Source organism: Notechis scutatus, chromosome Z (assembly GCF_049901735.1).
Source record: "Notechis scutatus isolate UNSWTSFEM ecotype Mainland chromosome Z, rNotScu1.2, whole genome shotgun sequence".
In the NCBI taxonomy this organism is placed as follows: domain Eukaryota; kingdom Metazoa; phylum Chordata; class Lepidosauria; order Squamata; family Elapidae; genus Notechis; species Notechis scutatus.
In genome coordinates this window covers 110868074-110890741 of record NC_142025.1, presented here as the reverse complement: position 1 = coordinate 110890741, position 22668 = coordinate 110868074, and the positions used below count along the sequence as shown (strand labels likewise).

Sequence of the window (22668 nt, the reverse complement as noted above, 5' to 3'; positions counted from 1 at the left end):
AAAAGGCAACTATGATCTTATAAACAACGATCTCTCATCCCTTGATTGGCAATTTCAATTCACTGGATGCAATACTGTAAAAGAGCATTACAACATATTTTTACTTGAATTCAAAAGAGTCATCAAACTATATGTATCAATAACAACTCCAAAAACCAGAAAAAACAAATTACCCATTACAATAAGGAAGCTTCAATCCAAAAAGAAATCACTTTGGTGGAAAAACAAATCTGGTCACGTTGCCAACTTCAAAAGCAAATACAAAAATTTATGCCACCAGATAAAGACTGAATGCACCAATTATCACATTAAACAAGAGGAAAACCTTCTACACACCAATTCCACCCGTGCTTTCTACAATTTTGTAAACAACAAACTAAAAGACTCAAGGTCCATCCCACCCCTGATAGGACCTAATGGTAAAGACTGCAAAGAAGACACCATTAAAGCCAACCTCTTTAACACAGTTCTTTGGCTCAGTATTTGTAAACAGCAATGGATCATGCCCAGTATTTCCTAGTCGAACCACAGACATTGCACCGGACAAAATATGTGTCTGCTTCTTAAAAAAGCTATCCACTGCCATAGCCAAACCTCTAAGCATAATCTTTGAAAAATCCATCGGGACCAGTTCCTTGCCAAACCTATGGTCACAAGCCACGGTCATCCCCATTTTCAAAAAGGGAGACAGCAGCCTAGTTGAAAATTACAGATCAATCAACCTACTCTCTAATAAGCAATTTGGTTTTGGAAAAAAACTAACCTGTAATCTGCAACTCTTACACTGCAAAAACATATGGACTACACAACACGATCAGGGCAAAGCAATAGACACAATCTACATAGACTTCTGTAAAGCTTTCAATTCAGTGGTACATGACAAACTACTCCTAAAACTAAAATCTTATGGTATCTCTGGACACCTGCATAACTGACAAGAAGCATTCTTGTCAAACAGACAACAAATGGTCAAAATTGGGAGCGTCCTATCAAATTCTGTACCTGTCAACAGTGGTATCCCCAAAGGCAATATTCTTGGACCAACTCTCTTCATACTTTACATAAATGACCTCTGTGATCATATTAAGAGCAACTGTGTTCTCTTTGCTGATGATGTAAAGATATTCAACACCATCGACAATACTGCTACCCTTCAAAAAGACCTTGACTATGTATCAGAATGGTCAAACAAATGGCAACTTCAAATCTCAACAAATAAATGCTCTGTCTTACATATTGGCAAAAAAATCAGAAAATAAAATACAAGCTGAATAGTCAAGACCTTGTTGATGATCCAAACTCTTTCAAGGACCTTGGAGTACTCATCTCTAATGATCTAAGTGCTAGAGCCCACTGTAACCATATAGCCAAAATGCATTAAGGGTTGTTAACCTAATCCTGCGTAGCTTTTTCTCTGGTAATATTACACTACTAACTAGAGCATACAAAACATTTACTAGACCAATACTTGAATACAGCTCATCAGTCTGGAACCCGCATTACGTATCTGATATTAATGCAGCTGAGAAAGTCCAAAAATATTTCACAAGAGTTCTCCACTCCTCTACTCATTGCAGAATGCCTTATGCCACCAGACTTGAAATTCTAGAACTAGAAAACCTTGAATTACGCCGTCTTCGGTCTGACTTAAGCATGGTATATAAAATCATACATTGCAATGTCCTACCTGTCAATGAATACTTCAGCTTCAACCATAACAATACAAGAGTACACAATAGATACAAATTCAAGCTAAACCGCACTAAACTTGATTGCAGAAAATACGACTTCAGCAACACTGTGGTTTCTTCCCCAAACCCCAAAAACTTTAACCTTAGACTGTCTACTATTGACCTCACCCCTTTCCTAAGAGGTCTGTAGGGGGTGTGCATAAGCACACCAATGTACCTACCATCCCTGTCCTATTGTTTCTTTTTATTTTTCTTCTATATATCCATTTCATGTATTCTTAACTATGTTTATACTTATACCTGTTATTTTATAATCACCTGACAAAGTTAAATAAATAAAAAACAAACAAACTCCCATTTATTTAAGTTTTAAATTAATAATATGGTTTGGGATCTTACCAAAGATGAGTTTTTCCTCTTTTCTTTGGTTAGTAAACCAATCCCAACACTGTTACATGCTTATCATGGTGTCATTTGTCTGTTTCCCATATCAAACTTTGTAAAGTACCACCCTATTGCATCACATACACCAAGCCATAAAAGTAGAATTCAATCATATGAAAACCCAGTAGTGCAATAAGCATCCATGTTTCTGGAAAAAAAATGCAATGGAATGCAAAACAATAGACAGTAGATAATAGTTTTACATAGGGTAATAGAAGGTAAGATTAGATTAGACTAGAAAAAATATGCCAGATTACAGAATTATACAGGAGAGGAGAGGAGAAGAGAGGAGAGGAGAGGTGGGCTGAAGTGGGCTGGAATGGAGTAAGAATAGAATAGAATAGAATAGAATAGAATAGAATAGAATAGAATAGAATAGAATAGAATAGAATAGAATAGAATAGAAAAGTAAAATGTATCTATATAGCAGTGCCTACATTTACCTATGTATCTTCATTTAGTTTATTTTTTTCTTCTGACTCCTGCCTTCCTGCCCCAGGAGGCCTTCACATATATTGACAATGTTCACACACGTAACTGTCTCACTATCATTATGAAATTAGCCAGTGTCTCTCCTCCAGATCCTATGGGATCCCATGGAAAAAGGAGGAACAGACTCCGAAGGATGCTATTTATTGTCCCCGTAATATTCCATCCCATGGCTGATAGCCCCAGAGCTCTGTGAGTTCATTTGATAGCATGTTGCACTCCCTATTTGTGTCTGAAAGACATCTCAAGAAGGCAGGACATTCTGATCTACTTCAAAGATCTTCTGGCAGACAGAGACATTTGCACACAGAAAGAAGACACTCGTGGAAGATATTTGTATTCATGCTGTCAATAATATTGCCTGAAGTGATGTGCAAGAATCCTAGCCTTCAATGTGACCTACAGGAGCCAGTTCCTATACATTACACGTATCATCAGCTTGGAGATATCAACGTTGCTGGCATTATTTCTGCATTATCTACATTTTCAGATCCCTTATATTTCAGTCAACATCCTTCTCGGGCAGTTCAGGAGGGATCTGTGTGAGTACATCATCCATTTATGGTCAAATTCTGGACTGTGCTGCTAAATCACATGATGCTTGAAATGTTTTCCTCTCATGATGAAGGCTCCACAAAGAAGTATCTTAAATGAGACTCTAGGTTTATTTTATGTGAAGTGATATTTCAGCATCCACATAAAGTTGAAAGAGAGGTCAAATTTCCAATTATAAGAAACCACATCTAAATATCTTTAACTACATCTATCTAATATCTATAACTATGACTTAATTTAATTTATGAGGATGTAACTATCACTAAGATTTGTAGGGAGGGAATATTTCCCTTGATAACTTCTTCATTTGATATTTATGGCACCAAAGTTCAGCAATTTCCTTCTGAATATAAATCATTATTATTATTATTATTATTATTATTATTATTATTATTATTATTATTATTATTATTATTATTATTATTATTATTATTATTATTATTATTCACAAAAAACAACAGTGTACACAGCAAACGAGATAACTATGCTGAGTTTCGTATCACAAATCACTAGCCGAACACTTCCCAAGCATTTAGGACTGCTTGATGTATCAGCAGATTATGTGAGCAGATCCCAGTAAGGTGGCCTTCTGCAGCTGACCAATGGTGATTTTGTCAGCACCAATTGTTTTTAAGTGCTTGCCTAGGTCTTTAGGCACAGCACCCAGTGTGCCGAGTACCACTAGAACCACCTGCACTGGTTTATGCCAGAATCTCTGCAGTTCAATTTTCAAGTCCTGATATCTGGTGATTTTTTCAAGTTGTTTCTCGTTGATTCTGCTGTCACCAGGTATGGCAATGTCAATGATCCACACTTTTTTCTTCTCCACAATCGTGATATCTGGGGTGTTGTGTACCCCGGAGTCTGTATTTGGAAGTCCCACAGTAGTTTTGTATGCTCATTTTCGACCACTTTTTCAGGCTTATGATCCCACCAGTTCTTTACTACAGGCAGATGGTAGTTGTGACACAAATTCCACTGGACCATCTGAGCAACTGTGTTATGACATTGTTTGTAGTCAGTCTGAGCAATTGTCTTACAACAGCTCAGTATGTGGTTGATGGTTTCATCCGCTTCTTTGCAGAGTCTGCATTTGGGGTCATCAACAGATTTTTCTATTCTGGCTTTTAGTGCATTCATTCTGATGGCTTGTTCTTGGGCTGCAAGAATCAGGCCTTCTGTCTCTTTCTTCAATGTTCTGTTGGTCAGCCATAACCAGGTCTTTTCCTTATCTACTTTTCCTTGGATCTTTTCAAGGAACTGTCCATGCAGTGCTTTGTTACACCAGCTGTCAGGCCGAGTTTGCATTGCTGTTTTCCTATATTGATCCTTGGTTTGCTGCACTTTGAGCAGCTTCATCTTGTTGACCTCCATCAAAACTGGTTCAACACTGTCTTTCACATAATCTGCCAGAGCATGCTTCTCTTCTTCGACTGTCTGCTTCACTAGCAAAAGTCCTCTGCCGCCTACTTTTCTGGGCAAATATAGCTTGTCAACGTCACTATGTGTGTGCAGCACTTTATTATTATTATTATTATTATTATTATTATTATTATTATATTTTTAATATAAACATTCCACCTTCCATTAAACAGTGTGTCATCTGGTTACAAATATCTCTGTAACATTGTTAGTTTATAGTTCCTATCCCACAATTTCTGCCATTTATCAAGTTCTATTATATAACTAAATTTTCTTGCCCATGCTATCATTGTCTCCTTCACTTGTTCCTCTTCTAGTTTGACGCCCAATAGGTAGCTGAACAAGTTCTTTATCAATCTTTCTTCTGTCCCTGTTAATATCTTATCTAATTTTGTTAATTCATTATAAAAACATACGATTTAGCATCTTTCTCATATCTAGAATGTATCTGCACTTGCCAATACCATGTCATGTCGATCCCTTGATCACTCAATTCTTGTTTAGTTTTCCTGTTGAGCTCACTGTGGAAGCACAACACTTAGGCATGTCGCCCTGATGCTCGTCAGCCACCTACTTCCTCAATCTCGTATCTGTGCGACTGCTCCAGCTGGGAAAATAATAATGGAAGCAATGCTGTTCGCAGAGTATGCTGCAGCTGCACAGAACTGCCAGAGAGAACTCTCAGCTGTTTAGAGGTTCCCATTTTGACAGCCATCAGCTGTTCTGCATGCAGAGAGGAATGATGATATGCAGAAACGATCAATGGCATCGGACATGTCTGCCCATCTGCAATGTTGGGGCAATAACATTTGTGATTGTGCTTTCAGGGTGTTGGGAGGTGTAGGAAGTGGGTTTGCTTAGGTTAGGCATAAGTAGGAATGGGTGGAAGTGTGGGTGGAGATGGGCAGATGTAGGTTAAAATGGTGGCGTTGACATGCAGCTATAATAAGCACTGAGAGGTAGTAGCTCTCAACACTAGCTTTACTTGGAATTGATCCAGTGTTGCCTTTTGGGACTACTGTGAACTTGACTGATGAAATAAACCCTTGTTACCACAACCTATAATTGTGAGTACTGTGGTTTTTCAGTACAAATCCTCAAGTATCCAGCCAGGCTTCATTCAAAATATCTTTGTTTGATTCACTGTCCATTTTAGTTTCCTTTTTTGTCCCTTCCATTTAACTTTTATGGGTTGTGATCTGCCCAGTTCCTTATTTCTATATTTGTTTCCTGTAAATTGAGTTTTAGCTCTGCTGACATCCATATCATATCTATTCTTGACCTGTCTATGAGTCTGTTTGAATAAAATGTATCTGTCATGGCCCCGTGGCATGCTGGAACCATGACACCGAGCGTTCCGCTGTGTCTGGGTATTCTACCGCAATAGTAAGCACTTGCTGGTCGACCAACAACGGGTTGGAGTTGCTGACAGCGAGAGATGACGAGCCTCGATGACATCAGATGCTGAACTATCACAAGTTGCAGGTGGCTATCGGCAGAGTGATGAATAGGCTGACAGTTAAAAAAATGACCTCGGGGGGCGCATATACACCAGGAGGCCACAGGGGGCTTGGTGGAATGTAGAAAGCGTACTGTGGTGAGTGTATGGTAAAGGAGGGCGGTTAATTAACAGAAGAATGCACGGATCAAGGGTAACCGGAAATTAAACGGTAGCAGCCACCAGATGGTGGATAAACTCATTACGTTATTATCTGGTGGATAAATACAGCTCTGGCTGTGAGGTGCGCCAGACCTGACTTTACTATCATTTTTTTGGTGCTTGTTGTTACTCGAACCCGGACTGATATATGGATGAATAAAGACATGTCTATGTGCCATGGAGCTTTATTTCTCTTTCTTTCTGGATTTCAGCTGAACAGCTGAGAGAAAGTCAGCTCTGTATCCAATCCTTGTATGCTCCTGCCATCTCTCCTTCCCTCCGTTGGTTATTCAGTGTGGCTGCATTGAGGAGTGATGGCAGAAGGCACACATGTGGATTCGGATTTTCTGTTCGCATCCGAGGTGGATGAGGAAGAGACATCTCCATAGGACGGCGGGGTGCGTGAGTCTAGAGATGGACTTGTGAGCAGAGAATTGCCATCTACTGGTGATACTGGGGATATTCTCAAGGACAAGGATGTACAAAGAGTTACTAGACCTAAACTACACAGAGACGTGGAGGGGGAGACACAGAAAACTGTTCGGCCCAAGATGAGGGACGAAAGGAGGAGTGAGTGGGAGTTCCAGGAGGAGTGTGGGGGATGAGGTGTTCATGGAAAAACCCCTGCCTTTGCACCTCTTAATTGATTTATTTATTTTATTTATTTATTTGATTTGCCAATTGTTTACAAGATAATAAGTATAAGTGTATACATAGTTGTGAATACATGAAATGGGTACATATAAGAAAAATAAAAGAATAAGAGAAAAATAGGACAGGGACGGTAGGCACGTTGGTGCGCTTTATGCACGCCCCTACAGACCTCTTAGGAAAGGGGTGAGGTCAATAGTAGACAGTCTAAGGTTAAAGTTTTTGGGGTTTGGGGAAGAAACTACAGAGTCGGGTAGAGTATTCCAGACATTGACCACTCTATTGCTGAAGTCGTATTTCCTGCAATCAAGTTTGGTGCGGTTTACTTTGAGTTTGTATCTATTGTGTGCTCTTGTGTTGTTATGGTTGAAGCTGAAGTATTCACTGACAGGTAGGACATTGCAATGTATGATTTTATATACCATGCTTAAGTCAGACCGAAGACGGCGTAATTCAAGGTTTTCTAGTTCTAGAATTTCAAGTCTGGTGGCATAAGGTATTCTACAACTAGTAGAGGAGTGGAGAACTCTTCTTGTGAAATATTTCTGGACTTTCTCAATTGTGCTAATATCAGATACGTAATGTGGGTTCCAGACTGATGAACTGTATTCAGTATTGGTCTAGCAAATGTTTTGTATGCTCTGGTTAGTAGTGTGATATTACCAGAGAAAAAGCTACGTAGGATTAGGTTAACAACTCTTAATGCCTTTTTGGCTATGTAGTTGCAGTGGGCTCTAGCACTTAGATCATTAGAGGTGAGTATTCCAAGGTCCTTTACAGAGCTTGGGTCATCAACAAGTTCTTGACTATTCAGCTTGTATTTTATTTTCTGATTTTTTTTGCCAATATGTAAGACAGAGCATTTATTTGTTGAGATTTGAAGTTGCCATTTGTTTGACCATTCTGATACATAGTCAAGATCTTTTTGTAGGGTAGCAGTATTGTCTGTGGTATTGAACAGCTTTACATCATCAGCGAAGAGAACGCAATGTGCTCTTAATATGATCACAGAGGTCGTTTATGTAGAGTATGAAGAGAGTTGGTCCTAGAACACTGCCTTGGGGGACTCCACTATTGACAGGTACTGGATTTGATAGGACGCTCCATTTTGACCATTTGTTGTCTGTTTGACAGGAATGCTTCTATCCAGTTATTCAGTTGTCCAGAGATACCATAGGATTTTATTTTTAGGAGTAGTTTGTCGTGTACCACTGAATCAAAGGCTTTACAGAAGTCTATGTAGATTGCATCTATTGCTTTGCCCTGTTCGAGTTGTGTCGTCCATATGTTTTTGCAGTGTAAGAGTTAATGCTGGAGTATTTGAGAAGTGGAGGGAAAGGAGGATAGTTGAAGAAGATGCCTGGAGTACCTCCACCTCCAGTTTGGGAGCTAGTACTATAGAACTATTGCACATGAACTATGGAGATCTAAATATACAGGATCCCAGCCCAAAGAGTAGATGGGAGGGGTCAGGAGCTTGGACTGATGATACTTCCTATTTCAGTTTTATCCCTAGAGAAGGAAGAGAACCTAATAGTGAAAGGACTGGAAGTGACTTTACACCTGGGTTCGACGCATCATTACCTGATGTAGTTGGGCCTTCAGAACCCAGGACAGGAGGTACCAAGCATATGACTTCAAGCTTTGTTCAAGGGGATTCACCATCTCACCGTGTACAACAGGAGGGTTCCTGGGGTCAGGGAATGTCAGGCCAGTGGCCACAATGCATGGTGTGGGGACCGCCACCATTGCAAACTACATTTGATGGTAACCCAGATCGTATCGCACTGTTTCTAAGCCAAGTGGTCAATCATCTAGAATTATATGCCTCTTGCGATCCATCACAATGGTCCATAGTGGTAGCTATCATGGGGGTTTTAACTGGGGATGCAGCAGACTAGGTCGTGGAACTACACAATGAACGGGCCAGAGAATTGGTAGATATAAGTCTTTTTTTGGACTCACTCCACAATCATTTTGAGGACAGGTCTCGTGTCCACCAAACCGAGGGAGCTCTCATAGTGTTGAAGCAAAATGGGAGGCCACCAACTGAGTATGTATGGGAATTCCGACATTTAGCTGGGAAATTAAGGTCCTTGCCTGAGCGTCTGTTGGTCCGGAAATTCCGTGCCGGGTTGGATCGTAGTTTAAGACAGGCATGCTTATATAGAGGGGTCCCTCAACGATTGACAGAATGGTACAGAATTGTGGTTGAATTGGATGTTGGACTGAAGGAATTCAGAACCAAGCCTGAACCAATCCGAAAAGTACCTAAAGCTGATATTGGAGTTATGGGAGGTCAGAGCAGGCAAGGAGATGGACCCCTGGATGGTAGGGGATGACCGGCTATTAGGTGTTTCAGATGTAACCTAAAAGGTCATAGGGCGTTGGAATGCCCTGAGCTTGCCAATGAGTACATGAAACAAATGGCAAAGGCATCTGTCGGAGCAGTGACAAAATCCAGCTTTAGGAAACAGGGAATTGGTGCCGAAAAATCACGAGGACTGACTTTGAAAACGAAGGAAGAAGTATCACCATCAAGTCAACATCAATTGGAGGAACGGAGTCAACCCAGGGTTGTTTCAGGATTATATGATAGTGGTGAGGAAAGCTACAATGATACTATGGTGAGTGCTCCAGTACGTCCTTTCATGATACCAGTCATAGTGGAAGGTTTGACCATGGGACAGATTGGTAGATATGGGGCATTGATAGACACAGTCTTTACCAGGTGTCTCATTAGCCAATGAGTGGTGGATGAATTAAAGTTACGGATGGAAACATTCCCTACACCAATGAATTTCAAGCAGGTGGATGGGTCCCTGCTTGGTGGATCCCCAGCTATGGTGATGACTACTCCTGTTAAACTAGAAATCAGAACTCATTGGGAACATCTACGATTTATTGTTGTCCCATGGGAAGGCATACCACCAACGGCCCTACCGTCCGTCTTTGTTCTCTATTTTTTATTGTTGTATTTTATTATTAAATAAAAACTTATTATCTTGTAAACAATTGGCAAATCAAATAAATAAATAAAATAAATAAATATGCATGAGGCACTGATATTAGGACTTGTATGGTTGGATAAGTGGGAATGCAGGAGATGAGGAATTATTTGGATAAAAACCTAGCTCACGGCTTTATACAACAAGCCAGAAGTGGTATTCAACAGATTCTGAGATTCAACAGAATCAACAGATTCATGGAGAACCAGTAGTTGAAATATTGAGTAGTTTGGAGAACTGGCAAATAGCACCTCTGACTGGAGATTTTACAGTATCCTTCCCATGCCATGTTCACCAAGACACACCACAGAACCAGTAGTTAAAAAATTGAATCCCACCATTATATGAAGCAGACATTTATTAATGTATTTTTTTTCTTTACAGAATATTTTTTCAGAATTACCAGCATGTCCTGGCCTTAGCGTTTACTCTAAAAGAGATCAATGAAAATGACCAGATCCTTCCCAATATCACGCTGGGGTTTCATATTTTTGACAGTCATTTCAGTCCAAGGTGGACTTACTTTGCTTCAATGCTGCTGCCTTTCACTCATGGAAAATTCATCCCCAACTACAAGTGTGGGATCCCAAAACTTTTGGCTGCAGTGATTGGGGGACCTGATATCTCTCTTCACATGGCAGCTGTATTGTCCATCTACAAAGTTCCTCAGGTAAGAGGTGCAAGAAGATATACATTATTAAATTGCCATACTTCCCCAGAAGTCTGAGTGCTTCTTTCTCTAAAAAAAGGAGACAACTTTCAGAATCCTGGATATTATTATTATTATTATTATTATTATTATTATTATTATTATTATTATTATTATTATTATTATTATTATTATTATTATTATTATTATTATTATTATTATTATTATTTAAACAAATTTTATTAATTTTTAAAAGCATACAAAACATACAAGATAAATATAAAACCTTTTTTCTAAAAATTTCTAAAAATTATTTGAAAGTTTTACAACATTAACACATTTCCTTACAATCACATATTTTCCCTTTCTAACTTGCTTTATTTTCTTCTATCTTTCTCTCCATTGTCCTTTTCTAGCCTTTCTCCAAGGTTTTATTAGCTCATTCAAACATAAATACATAAGAATACAAAACATATAAACATAAAAAAAAAAATCTTTTCTGAAAGTTGCTTAATCCCGGGTCAAAACTCTTTGTACAGACACCAACTCAAATTCATATTCATTTTATATGCCATTCCATATCATATTACCATTTTCAATTTTTATATAGTTTCTTCTCTCTCTTAGATTCTCTTAATTTTATTTTATTTATCTCATCTCAGTTCAAATCATAGTATTTAGTATTCTTTGTCTGTTTATCCAGCTATCGATTTATCTTTCTTCTTTAAAAAAAAACTTCTCCTGTACACTAATTGGAGTATGGCGCTTTTACCTCTTTCCCCTACAATTATAATACTTAATATAAAATACCTAACTTACATTGGGATTCTATTTGGTACATTCTAAAATTATACAATATTATCAATACCAATACTAATCTATTCATTAATATTCATATTCTTTTATATCATAAACACTTAGCACATTACTTTTCAATTAATTAACATACTTTTGTGGGAGCATCTACTTTCCATAATTATTCCCCCACATCACATATTTTAAATCATTATTTCATTAAGGTATTCCTGCTTCTACTACTTCAAATCTCTCCTTTAAAAAAAAAAAATTTCCACTGAAATAACACAATAATTAATATTGACATTCATTTGTATCTTTCTCTCCAACTCCTTTATATCTTAACCATTTTATCCATTTCAATTAAATAAAATGCTTTTGGGAATACTTATATTTTCCACAATTATTCCCCCCCACATCATATCTCAAATCCTTATTTCATGAAATGTTCCCTTTTCTTAAGACAAATTTCACTAAGTTATATTAAACATTTTATCACACTTTAAATTACACATTACTTCCAACTTTCTAAAATTATTTCTAAATACAAATATAAAAACAATCTTATGTACCTTTAGAATCCCTTTATCAATAAAGTTTACCCATTATCTCTAAAAAAAACTCTTGTTTCTTTACATCTTGCTCTCTACTATTGAGGCTTCTCGTCCCTTTCTCCTTGCTTATTCTTCTCTCTGTCCTCTTTACCCCTTTGCTTCTCAACCTCCCTTTTTCTCTGCTTTCCTCCTTTCTGTTGTCTTCTAACATAATATCTCTTTTTCATCTTGTTTTTCTCTTTTTTGATTGCTTTTATAGGTCTTAAAGTCTCTTTTTCCTTTTTCTCTTTCTCCTTTCCTTCCCCAGCCAGTCACTTGTTCATCAAAAATGGCTTCTTCTTTATCCCAGTCGTCCTGTTGTCCATTCAATTTTACATAAGTGTAGACCGCCATTTCTAAATACTGAAAAAGAGTATCAAAAACGCCTTCCCTTCTTGCTTTTCTTTTGCATATTTTTGATATAAAAGTTTCAATCTGTCCACAAGTAATGCCATTATAAAGAGAAAAAGTTTTCCCAGACAACCACCCAAGTGCTTTTAATCAGAAATAATTCTCAAAAGTGGTAAAAACACCAAGCAATCCAAGTAGGTTAATTCTTTTAAGCACTTTCTCCTTCACTTTCTCTTTCTGGGATTGGAGTTTGATCACAAAGTTCCATTTAATATATATCTTTCAGAAGCCTTGTTAGTATTTATAGCTCTTTAAAAATCCAGGCAGTCTTCTCCTTATTTTCAAATTCCAATCCAATTTTCCCTCTCCCTTCCCACTCACAGCAAAAAATTTTTTAAAGTCTTTTTAAAAAAAAAAAATCATTCAGAAATCCTTATCTCTTCAGTATTTAATTACCTAGATTTTCAGATTTCTCTTGTTATTCCATCCGCTGTCACGTTAGGAAGGAGAGTGAAGGATATTATTTTTTTATTGATAGGATTACCATAGTAATAATTCTGAACAGACAGTGGGGTTACAAGGCATAGAAAAACATTCCCCAATGCCTGACTCTGAATTAAGAGTTGGAAGTCTTCTAGACCAACGCCTGCTCAAACAGATAACCCTATACCATTTCATATCAATGGTTGTCCAATCTCTTCTTAAATACCTCCAGTGATGGGGTAGCCACAACATCTGAAGGCAAGTCATTCAACTGATTCTGTCAGCCTTCAAGATTTTCTACTATTGCTTTGCATCTTTCGGCTGTCATAAGTAATGGGAGGAGGAGTGATCCAAGCCGATGCGAGTGATGTGGCCATTGGAGCGGTGTTACTTCAAATAAATGAGAAAGGGATTTTACAACCCTGTGCCTATACTTCCCGTAAACTATCTGAAACCGAAAGAAGGTGGGCCATCTGGGAAAAAGAAACTTTTGCAGTCCGCTGGGCTCTACTGACTTGGAAATATTTCTTGGAAGGAGCAAAACACCCGTTTGAGGTATGGACTGATCATAAGAATTTGGAGGCCTTAAAAATGCCCCAAGCAAGTTCGCTGGGCCCAGTACTTTAAACGGTTTAATTTCTCATTGAAGTACATACCGGGGGGAGGAACTTAATGGAGGATGCTCTATCTAGACTACCTCAATATAATACTACTCGCCAGGAAGTAATACGGCCGATTGTCTCAACCAAACAGCTAGCAGCTCCAGTAGTTACTAGAGCTCAAAAGAAGAAGCAAGATGTGGATTTATCGAATGGTTTGACTGCACAACTGAAAGAGGCTCTAAAACTTGATGAGTGGTTCCAGGCTCATTCGAATAACTGTACAGTTAGAGATGGATTGGCCTGGGTGGGAACCAAGTTGTACGTGCCAGAGAAACCGAGGAGCCAAATATTACAACAAGTTCATGATTCTAAAGCAGCTGGCCATTTTGGATTTGTGAAAAACTTACACCTGGTTAAGCGGCAATTCTGGTGGCCCACATTGAAGAAGGACATTGAAACTTATGTGGCTAGCTGTTCAATTTGTGCATCAGCAAAAAGACCTTCTGGTAAGCCAACAGGGCTGTTACAAAATGTGGCTAGACCAACGGCTCCGTGGAAGGAAATCTCTATGGACTTTATAGTGGAATTATCCGAAAGCAGCGGAAACACAGTTATCTGGGTGGTAACCGATTTGTTTTCCATACCTTGTTCGAAGATTCCATCTGCAAAAACATTGGCTAAACTCTTTATTTTGCATATCTATAGATTACATGGGGTTCCTGAGTGCATAATCTCGGGCAGGGGTGTTCAATTTACCTCAAACTTTTGGAAAGAGTTGCTGAAATTATTGGGCTCTGCCCAAGGCTTAAGCTCCGCCCACCATCCCCAAACCAATGGGGACTGTGAGAGAACTAACACGGTATTAGAGCAATATCTTAGATGTTACATAAATTATCAGCAAGAAAATTGGGCTGACCTATTGCCATTTGCTGAAGTGGCTTATAACAATTCTGTACATAGCAGTACTGGATTTACCCCATTCAAGGTGGCATCAGGACAAGATTTTGTACCCATACCTGAACTTCCTCGTGAAAGGCCTAACATTCAATCATTAGATGAATGGATAACACAACTCCAGCTTAATTGGCCAGTCACTCATAATGCATTAGATGATGCGCATCAAGCTCATAAGAAGTTTGCAGACAAAAAGAGAACTCCCCAAAAACCATATCAAGTAGGCGACAAGGTTTCCTTGTCCACCAGATATCTACAAACTACTCAAAAGTCAAAGAAACTTGGTCCTAAGTATGTTGGTCCTTTTTTGATTGAAAGGATTGTAAACCCTGTGGCAGTCCAATTGAAATTACCAAAAACTCTTCGATGTATTCACCCGGTCTTCCATGTTAGTTTGTTAAAACCTGAACATAGTTCCAATCTGAGGCCAACCCAAACTGATCCTCCTGTACCACTGCTGATTCAGAGTGAACAACATTTTGAAGTTAAAGAAATTCTGGACTCTCGTAAATGGAAGAGTCGACTGCAATATTTGGTTGCTTGGAAACATTTCCCTTCTTCCCAAGCTGAATGGGTCAATGAGAAAGATGTTAGAACCCCTAGGCTGATCAAAGCATTTTGTACCAAGTATCCTGATAAGCCCTAGACCTATGTTTATTGTTTGTACAGGGTTATTAATTAGTATCTTTTATGTTTCTTTCTCTTATAGGACTAACGTCTTTTTTCTAGGAGGGCTGAAGGTCAGCCTTCAAGATTTTCTACTATTGCTTTGCATCTTTCGACTGTCATAAATAATGGGGGGAGGAGGGGGGTAAAGCCTGGGAAGCGAGCTGGAGGTGTTACATTCTAGTGTTGTATAAAATGAGGAGGGAGGAGAGGACATTCTTGCTTAGGTTTCTCTTTCTTGCTTAGCTTTCTTTCCTCTGCGCAACTGCAAACTTTTATCAAAGTATGCCAAGGTCAATGGACAGAAGCCTCATCATCACCTGAGGATGTCCACATGATAATATTCACAACTTGTAATTGGAAGACTCATCTGAACTATTGGGGGTGGGAACATTTCCATCACTTTGTATATGTGGTTTACATGCCTAGTTCCTCAGATTCAGAATCCTATTGTTGCTACCACTTCATTTCCAGTAAAAGATATCTTTTCTCTAATTAAAAGAGTCTAAGTATTTCTTTCTTGGATTTTGAATGGAGCACTGCCTGACAGATTCATTGTTTTAACCTGGTTCTCTCCTTGATTAATTTCCATCCACTGATTCTTGTCCCACTTTCAGGTGCTTTGGAGAATAGATTGACCCCTGTTCTTATCCTTTTTCTCAACCTCAGGGGATATCTTGGTTGCATCTTGGTTGCTTTCTAAATAAACGCAGTTGCGAAGGGCACCCAAAGCCTCAAATGAATGTACCCAGTGTCAGAAGTTCACTTTCCATTTGCATATGTTTGTCTTCCTTTAGTTGACCTATGGCTCTGCTCCAGCCATGGAAAAAGAGACTCAAGCGGTTTTCTTCCAGCAAATGTTTCCAGATGTATCCCATGAACATAAGGGCCTCATGCTGTTATTGAAGTACTTAAGATGGATTTGGGTTGGAATTCTTGTAGCAAAGAATAAGAAAGCAGAGGAATTTGTCCAGGAAGTGGTCCCTACCTTTTCTGGGAATGGCATCTGCACTGAGTTCATAGTACAGATACCAAATGCAGATTTCTATAGTGGTTTTACTGATGTTATGGATGAAGGACTACATATATACTATGTTCTCATGAAGAGCAGGGCCAATGTGATAATCGTATATGGGAAATTTCAGACCATATCAGTTCTGAGAAGTTTCCTCCGGTTGTCAGAAGTGGAGGACATACCAAAGAAGCCAAAGATCTGGCTTATAAATGCTCAGACAGATTATGATTCAATCTCCCTTCATAAATCATGGGATATCCATTTCCTACATGGGGCTTTATCCTTTGCAGTTCATATAAAAGAGATCCAAGACTTCCAGGAATTTCTTCACAATCTAACTCCAAACAATGAACCATCATGATCATTTTCGGAAAGATTTCTGGGAACAGGCATTTGACTGTTTCTTCTCCAACTCAAGAATGGAGACATCTGAGGAAACTTGTACTGGACAGGAGAAGCTTGGGACCCTTCCTACATCTGTGTTTGAAACACGCATCAGTGGACAGAGTTACAATATTTACAACGCAGTCTATGCTGTGGCACACGCTTGGTAATCTCTGTATTTATCCAAATCCAGGGATGCAACAATAGTGAAAAATGGAAGGAAGCAGGTTCTCAACCAAGTATGGTGGCAGGTAAGTCCTATAAGCAGATTAGTGCAATGACAGCCATATCTGTATGTCTGTGGAGATTCTCGGTCATCCAAGTCATGGTTGTTCCAAAGATGCTTTTTCAAGAGGCAACTGGACTTCTTTGCTTTTCTTTGAAGACCTCCAAATGTCCTCAATGACTCTCATAAAGCATGTGAATGACCAGATGACTGCAAAGAATATAAATCCTTCTATTTCCCACCATTCACTTAGAACTGAAGAAGCTCTTGGATGAGAACTGAAACCTCTTCAAGGAAATCAATAAAGTCCAGTTGCCTCTTCGAAAAGCACCTCTGGGACAGAGGCGTAATTCAAGCGGTTCACACCGGTTCATGCAAACCAGTAGCAATGATTTGGCATGGATTGCCTAACCAGTGGCTATCCCTGGCTGGCCATGCCCCCCGACCCGGTTGCCTGGTCTCCCAGTCTCCCAGTCACTCACTTGCCCCAGTCGCTCTCCTAGCTTTCCCTACCATGTGGTGGCTGCAGTTCGGGCGGATGTCCTGCAGCTGCTGCACATGTGCACTGTGTTTGCAGCTTCTACACATAAAGTGCACATGTGCAGTGGCCCCGGAACATCCGCCCACCTGCCCGCCCCCCTCCTGGAGCATGCTTTCTTCTTCTCCCTGTGGATGCGCCTCTTCCAGCAGGTGTTCACATGTCCAGCTGCCCCTTTTTAAATGCAACAATCCTCCCCCAACCGGACGGCTGCTCTCCTCCTTCTCTGCCTGTTTGTTCTGTATGGTCAAGGAGGAGAAGAGCAGTCAGCCGGTTTTGGGAGGCTTCTTGCATTGCAAAAGAGGTGGCTGGAGACCAAAAAATAGCTGCCACCAGCCGCCTCTTTCACAGTGCAAGATGCCTGCCCCAACTGGCCAACTGCTCTCCTTCTCCTTGGCTACACAGAACAAACAGTCAGAGAAAAAAGAGCAGCTGGCCAGTTGCACTGAAAAAGAGGCAGCTGGGGGTGACTCTTTTTCAGTCTCCAGGCACCTCTTTCGGAGTGCTGCACCACTCCACTCAGACTTGCTTGGGCAAGGCCCTCTAGTGCAGTGGGCTCAATAGGGTGGATCTGCATGGCCAGCACCAAGAACACAGCTGTGGCGGTGCATTGGAGAAGCAGAGCAAAGCCACTGCAAGAGGCCTATAGGCACCGCATACATTTTTGTGTTAGAGGAAGGTAAGGTTTCAGGCAGTCAGGAAAGCTGCCTAGCCCAGAACTACCTGGCGGGGGGGAGAGGGGAGCAGGTAGCACATGCCTTGCTTGAATTTCCCAGCCCCAAAAGAGGGAGGGGAGGATACGGAAGTCTTGCCTGCTGGCTTTTTGGGGCAACACGGAACCAGAGACTGCCTGGGAGGAACCCTCATAATGAGCAATGCTGCTGAACGCTTGGAAGCATGTGTGTGTGTGTTTGTTAGTTTGTTTCTTTCTTTCTTTCTTTCTTTGTTTCAGGTGGGTCTCCTCTCCTAGCTTTAGAAGGAGAGAGGGAAGGAGGAAGGGAAGGGATAGAAAGAGAGGGAAAGAGAAGGAAAGAGAGAGAGGGAAACAGGGAAAGAGAGAGGGGGAAAGAGAGAGAGAAAGAGAGGGGGGAGAGAAAGAGAGAGAGAAGAAAGAAGAAAGAAAAGAAAGAGAAAAGGGGAAGAAAAAGAGAGAGAGAAAGGAAGACAAGGGAAAGAAAAAGAAAGAGGGGATGAAAGGAAGTGAGAGAAAGAAAGAGGGAGGGAGGAGAAAGTGAATGAGATATATGGCTGAATGGATGGATAGATAGATACATGGAAGGACAGAGGGAGGGCAAGAGAAAAAAAGGAGAGGAAGGAAGGACACAAATCCTGGCTTCAGAAGACTCTTTGAAACAGCACAGCAATCTAGGACTGGAAGGGTTCTAGGAGGATATCTTCTAGTCCAAGGGTTTTCAAACTTGGCAAGTTTAAGACTTGTGGACTTCAACTTCCAGAATTCCTGAGCTAACATGACTGGAGGAGGAATTCTGGGAGTTGAAGTCCACAAGACTTAAAGCTGTCAAGTTTGAAGACCCATGTTCTAGTCCAACGAACTGCTCCAGCAGAAGATCCTTACAGAATCATAGAATAGCAGAGTTAGAAGAACCTTGGAGGCCATCTAGTCCAACCCCTTGCTCCAGCAGGAGACCTTATATCATCTGGAATCTGGATTATTTTGGTACCTCTAACAGAGAGGAAAATTGGCAGAGGAGTTTACTAGGACAAGGCTGCCATGCAGAGGAAGGCAGAGATCGTCCTTACTTATGACCACAATTGAGCTCAAAATGTTAGTTGCTAAGCAAGAGCATAGTTAGATGAGTTTCACCACATTTTACTCAATCCATGACATCTCCTGGGTCTAATAGTCATGTACAGACTAGGGAAGTAAATCTGAAGGTGTGTGCAATGTTCTAATGTACAGAGGTTTTAGTTAAATGTGTGGCAGAAAGTGGACTATGGCTGTGTTTTTCCAAACGCAGTGAGAGTGAAAAATGTCACCCCAAAAGCAATCCCCAAAGCAATTAATCCAGGCTGTGCAGGAACACAAGGCTTGAATCACTTACATTGCGAACAACACAAGGTAGTGAGGGGAGGGGGAAAAGGTGGAGAGGGAAGCTTGTTCCACTCACCCCACGGGCCTGGCCTGGCCACCAACGTGTGGCCTGGCCACCGAGGTGCTTCCTTCTGCTTCTTTCTTCTGCTTTTGGCTGCACACAAGGAAAGCAGCAAAAGACTTTCTTTCTCTCCCCCAAATTCTGCCAGAAATGAGTCCTTATTGGTGACACACAGTGATTTTTCCAACTTCTTTCTTTATTATTTTGCATCTATTGGCAAAATCTTGTAGGACTGCCCACTTTACTGTTGGTATTAGCAATATCCTCTGTTAACCATAAGGAAGGGACTCCATTCCATTATAGATAATATATTCAAATGTATGAGACAATAATAGGATAAAACATAATGTAACTGGAAAATGTATTTGCTTGTGTGTATGAATAAAGTATATACATAGATAAACATAAACCTTTTCAATTACATTTATCTTGTTATCATCTTCTTTCTGGTCTGCAATATTTCAAATCAAACCTTAGCGTGGCTACAGCAAGTATAAGGCTGTTTACAAGTAAGAATAGCATTAAACTTTTATAGCACTATACATCTACCATTTCTTATGCATTTATTAGAAGTCATCCAGTTTATGAGGCTTTAGTAATTAAATGAATTGTGAATTAATTTTTTCTGGGTTTTCTTTTATTTTGCTATTCTACATTACTTTTTTTCAGTAACCTGATATTTAACCTCTGCCTCTATATTGGAAAGATTGTTATGTTATATTTGTTTGATACTGGCTTACAACTAAAATATAAAAAAAGTTTTAACATTTTCTTTGTTTAAAGAAACATCTATGTGTATATTTTGAACATATGAATTTAATCTCCTCTCTCTCCTTTTCTCTCTTTGTCTCTCTCTGGCTGTCCCTGTATTTCAGGTTCATTCTTTTCTGAGAAGTGTCAGATTCAACAACAGTGTTGGGGAGAAGGTCTCCTTTGATGAAAATGGACAATTCATTGGTGGATATGATATTATCAACTGGATCTCATTCCCAAACCAATCCTTTGTTAGGATCAAAGTTGGGATGATAGATCCTACAGCTCCAGCAAATATGTTCTTCAATATTTCTGTAGATTCCATCATGTGGCCAGTAGGTTTTAATCAGGTTAGATGTCTGAATGTAGACTGCCCTGCCTTCATATATGTAGCATAAAAATATCTTTACTGATTAAAGTCTTACAGCATCATATCTGAACTAGCCTAAATACCAATGTTCTACGGAAGGAAAAAATTGTCTTAGGAAGGATTATTTTGCAATAGTTGATATAAAATATTGTATTCTTTACTTTGGGCCTTTATTATTATGTACAATGGTTTCATGGCTTTGAAGTAAAAGCTACAATCCAGTACACTAAATTTCATCAGTCTGGTGACTTCAAAATTAAGAAGTTGAGAAAAACATCTTTAACCAGCACAAAAATTATCTTTGGAAACTGGGGTTGATAGTCTTAGAAAGCCATTGATAGCAATAATGCTAAATATTGAATGAATTATTATTTCAGACCAATTAGATCTCAAAATGATGTAATCACATTACTTCTCATTATCAATCCATTTTTATGCACTTGATTCCACACTAACAATATCTTTCAAAGAACATTCTTTTTACTCTGTATCTTAAAATCTCCTTCATTCACTGATAGACGTTGCCTTTATCTCTGTGTAATGATCCCTGTGAGACAGGATACAGCAAGGAAAAGTTAGAAGGGGAATCATTTTGCTGCTATGCCTGCCGTCTGTGTCCAGAGGGGAAAATATCAAAAAAGAAGGGTAGGAAATTTCCAAAAACACTATAATGGGACTAAGCCATGAGGGTACAACACTGTCTATAATCCACTCCATCAATTCCAATTGATGTCTTCTTTTTCAGATGTAGATGACTGCTCTCCATGTCTGGAAGATCAGTATCCAAATCCCGACAAAAATATGTGCATTCCAAAGCGGATCATTTTTTTGTCCTATGAAGAACCCTTGGGGATCAGTCTGATTGTTCTTTCCCTTTGCTTTTCTTTGATGACAACTTTGGTCATCACAATCTTCATGAAACACAAAGATACTCCCATCGTCAAAGCCAACAACCGGAATCTCACCTACATTCTCCTAGTTTCCCTCCTCCTCTCTTTCCTTTGTGTCTTTCTATTTCTTGGGAGACCCAATACAATTGTGTGTCTCCTTCGACAGCCAGCTTTTGGGCTCATCTTTTCAGTGGCGGTTTCTTCTGTCTTGGCTAAAACCTTTGTTGTGGTTCTAGCTTTCATGGCCACCAAACCTGGTTCCAGATTGAGGAAATGGGTGGGGGGAAGAATGGTCAGTTTCATTCTTCTAGCCTGCTCCCTTGTCCAAATGTGTGTTTGTGCTGTGTGGCTGATAACATCCCCACCATACCCAGATTTTGATGCACACTCAATACCTGAAGAACTCATCCTGGAGTGCAATGAGGACTCAGTCATGTTCTACTGTGTTTTGGGCTTTATGGGTTTTCTTGCTCTGGTTAGCTTCTCTGCTGATTTTCTAGCTAGCCAAATTCATCACCTTTAGCATGTTGGTCTTCTGCAGTGTTTGGCTGTGTTTTATCCAAACCTTTCTAAGCAGAAGAGGAAAATATACATTGGCTGTGGAGATTTTCTCCATGATCTCATCCAGTGCTGGATTATTGGTGTGTATCTTTCTTCCCAAGTGTTTTATCATTGTGATGAGACCCGAACTGAATGATAAACATCAGCTAATGAAGAGAAATTTTTAACAAATCTTTCCATTTTCCTGATATCCTTTGGAGATCTTCCCCAGTAGCACATTTTAGCCAGAGAACAATGTGCAGTAAGATTGGCCTTCTAGATTGCCCTTTGTCTGTGATTTAAGATAGGTCAGAACTTTTTTTCCCTTCTTGAAGGCAATTATAAATGGGGACCAGTGGTGGGATTCAGATAATTTAACAACCAGTTCTCTGCCCTAATGACCAGTTGGGTAGGTGTGGCTGGGTGGGCATGTGACTGGGTGGGCTTCGCCAAATCAACATCACTCACATCAAGGGGAGCTTCTCCTCGCTTGGCCTCTTGTAACTGTGGGGATGCTGCAATGGTTGTAAATGTGAAAAACAGTCATAGGTCACTTTTTTCAGTGCCATTGTAACTTTGAATGTTGTAAGTCAAGGATTACCTATACAAAAATACAAAAAGAAAATATTGGAATGTGCTGAAATGAGTAGATTGACATTTGAAATTAGAGAAGAAGAGGATAAACAATTTTATAAAATTTGGGATCTTTTCTATCAATGGTTAGACAATAAAATACAGTAATGAAATATGTAGACTTTTAGAAAATAATAAATATATAAAGATGTACTTCTTTCTTATTATATCTACAAAATGATTTTAGGATAG

General features: G+C 39.5%; 1 pseudogene; it reads left to right on the top strand.

Moving 5' to 3' along the window:
- Positions 1-16653: 16653 nt before the first annotated feature.
- LOC148129119 (vomeronasal type-2 receptor 26-like) lies at positions 16654-22311 on the top strand (annotated as a pseudogene).
- Positions 22312-22668: the final 357 nt, after the last annotated feature.